At 34.7% G+C, this 3491-nt stretch overlaps 1 non-coding gene across 1 annotated transcript; it reads left to right on the top strand.

The window, feature by feature from the left end:
• The first annotated feature begins 932 nt into the window (after positions 1 to 932).
• Positions 933 to 1059, top strand: LOC114493718. Its single transcript, XR_003684320.1, has one exon. It is a non-coding gene; the product is annotated as a small nucleolar RNA SNORA40 (small nucleolar RNA).
• The last annotated feature ends 2432 nt before the right edge of the window (positions 1060 to 3491 follow it).

Raw genomic sequence — 3491 nt, 5'->3', positions numbered from 1 at the left:
TCATAACAAGTTCTCACATATCAAAGGTATTTTAATCTTCCCGTAAGAGTGTGTCCTTGGATGCTGTACTATATGCCAATATTTATACATTCAGAATGTACTTAACATTCATTGAAGTCACATAGCTAATATGTTTATGTTATTTATAGCTTCTGCACTAATTCTAGTGGAGTTTAGTAGTAAGTGTGCTGAAAAGAAAAGATAATGTCAGAATAAGGTAAAACAGAAGATGGAAGAAGATAACTGGCAACAGGCACTGTGGAGAACAGTCTCATATCGTAGTTCCAAGTGCTGTGTTAGTTTATCAGGGTCTTATGAACCAACAACGAGCCAATTCAATTGATGAGAGAGGGAACAGAGCCAGGAGAGTAAGGAGTAAGTGGGTGTTTTTTTGTTTGTTTGTTTTTTGCTACTGTTGTTTTATTTTCAGGAAGAAATATTGTACTCATGGGAAGTGTACCAGGAGTATAAATAAGTTCTAGGGATGGGGTCAGAAAGAGATAGGTAGAATATCAGCACCCTGGATATACAATGGCTATTTATTATTTTGTGGGTCCAGGAGGCACCTATTATGAAACAAAGAAGTAAGATTTATGTGAAGTCTGCAGTAGTGCTGACATCCAATAGGTGAGCTTTCACTAGGTAACACTCGAGACTGAGAAGCTTTCAGATGCAACTGAAAGCAGTATGAGAACTTGTACCGTAACATATGTTTTTAATTGAATGTTTTCTTTTTTAATGTAATTGTCATGTGAACTTATACACTACTTTTTAAAAAATCATGACCATTATCTCTTTGAATATAATATTCTCATGGAGTCCCTGCTATATTCATGACACAGTTTTAGAGTACAGGCTTATCTCACATTCTATTAAGTTTTTATTTAAAATCATAAAACAATATGGTAATACATTTAAAAAGTGTGACTGGTAGCACTTGTGCTCATTTTCATTTAATATGTGGGCAAAGACTACATACAGGTGTGAAAAAGAAACCCTCTTTTGCAACACAGAACTCATTGTTCAGTATGAGTTTTGATACATATAAGAAGAAACATGACAAAAATATATAAATAGTGTGACTAGTTGAAATGTGTGTGATAAAACGGTTTTATACTTTTTAAGCTCTTAGTTGGGGCTTAAGAGCATGAGTCATAACACCAATATTCTATGTCTATTGTGCAATTGTAGAAGAGCAATTTTTTGAATGAGACCACATGAAGAACATCAAAAAGAAAAAAAAAAGTATGATGATTACCAAGATTTCTACCCTAGAGAATAGTATTAATCCTTTTAGCTAATACTGTAAAACAAAAGTCTGAAGTCATTTGCTTACTCACCACCTTTCCTAATGACTTCCCATTGCCCCGAAGAGAACTTCCCATATTAAATGCCTTTTATCACGTGGCCTCTATCTCCCTCTCCCATCACATGCCTTTACTGGTCAACATGACCCAGGGACAGTAGTCCTCTCTCAATTTCTCTAAGCTACTCCACATTCTCTCTCTTCAGGGCTTTCCCCCTTGTTCTGTCTTCTTCTTGGAACACTCTTCCAATACATATGTTTGTTATCATCTATTCACCTTCCAAATCAACTCAATTACTAATTTTTCAAGAAGGCCTTTTGTGATCTCAGACTAGCATAATTTTTGCTGTTATATATTTCCATAGCAATGTGGACTTCTCTTTAACATTCAACATGTGATAAACTGTTTGTAATACTATCACTTTCATGGGGACCAGAAAAGGGGCTTTTTATTCACTTTTGCATCCCAAACTATATATTCTTCCCTATTATGTAGCCACCTATTTGTTAAACTGAATTGAAATTTTTATTTTTTCTCTATAGCGCTGTATAGATACTTCCTGCTCAGTGAAATTTTGACTTCCATGCACTAATTATTTAGTTCTAATTTATATAGTTTAAACATCTCTCATGGAGCAATGCTATTTCTTTAAAAAGGAAGAGTAAAATATATTTTATAATAAGTAAAAAAACCTCACAGTTTCTCTTAACACATGCTTGTGTTAGATACTTTAATTGTGTCATTTCATTTAATCTTCCATAAAATCTCATGATATGAGAATATTATCTATGTTTTCATAGTTAATCATTGCTAAAGAGCACAATTATTAAATGGCACTCAGGTTTCCATAATGTCACATTTTCTTTTTTCCTTTCAGGACAAATTTGATAAATTGTGGAGAAATAAAACATTTTTATTTGCTATTATTTCTGTTATCTATTGATGCATAACATACTCTTCACACTTAGTGACATAAAACACCATTTTATTATTATTACAATTTTTTAAAATTAAGAATTTGAACACAGTAATGACTATACTGTATTTTGCAATATCTGGAAAGTTGTGGGTATCTAGGGTTGAGTTGAATATGAGGAAATAGAATAATCTGGAGGCTTTTTTTAAAGATTTTATTTATTTATTTTTTAGAGAGGGAAGGGTGGGAGAAAGAGAGAGAGAGAGAAACATCAATGTGAGGTTGTTGGGAGTCATGGCCTGCAACCCAGGCACGTACCCTGACTGGGAATCGAACCTGCGACGCTTTGGTTCGCAGCCCATGCTCAATCCACTGAGCTATGCCAGCCAGCACAATCTGGAGGTTTTTAATAAATATTGAGGTGACATTGTTTAATGAAACTATATAGGTTTCAAGTGCACAATCCTATCATATGTCCTCTGTGTATTACATTGTGTACCCACCGCCCAGTGTCATATCTCCTCTCATCACCATGCATTTGACCCCCTTTGCCCTTGACTACCCCCTCACAACCTCCTTCCATCTGCTAACCACCATACTGTTTGTCTATGAGGAGTTTTTTGTTTGTTTCTCTTTTTTGTTCATTTGTTGCTTTCCGTTTTATAGTCCACATATGAGTGAAATGATTTGGTTCTTGACTTTTTCTGATTTATTTTGCTTAGCATGATATTCTCAAGATTAATCAATGTTGTTGCAAATTTATGTATGGCTGAGTGACATTACATCATATATAAATACCACATGTTTATCCAATCATCTGTTGAAGGAATTTTGGTTGTCTCCATATATTGGCTACTGTGAATAATGCTATAATGAACATGGGCATATATCTTTGTGTATAAATGTTTCCAAATTTGGGCAGTAAATACTGAAAAGAGGAGTGGATGGGTAATATGGTAACTCTATTTTTATTATTTTGAAGATCCCTCATACTATTTTCCATAGTGGCCGAACCAGTTTACATTCCCACCAGCAGCAAATGAGGGTTCTTTTTCTTCACAATCTCTCCAGTGCTTGTCTTGTTGATGATAGCCATTCAGACAGCTATGAATTGATACCTCACTGTTTTTCTGATTTGCATTCCCCTAGTGGCTAGTGAAGTTGAGCATCTTTTCACATATCTGTTAGCCATTTGTATGTTTTCTTGGGAGAAGTGCCTGTTCAGGTCCTCTGCCCATTTTTTAATTGAATTGTTTGTCTGTTGGATG

This window comes from Phyllostomus discolor, chromosome 1, assembly GCF_004126475.2.
Source record: "Phyllostomus discolor isolate MPI-MPIP mPhyDis1 chromosome 1, mPhyDis1.pri.v3, whole genome shotgun sequence".
Classification (NCBI taxonomy): domain Eukaryota; kingdom Metazoa; phylum Chordata; class Mammalia; order Chiroptera; family Phyllostomidae; genus Phyllostomus; species Phyllostomus discolor.
Note: the sequence above shows the minus strand (reverse complement) of the source record. Positions and strands in the feature narration are given on the sequence as shown.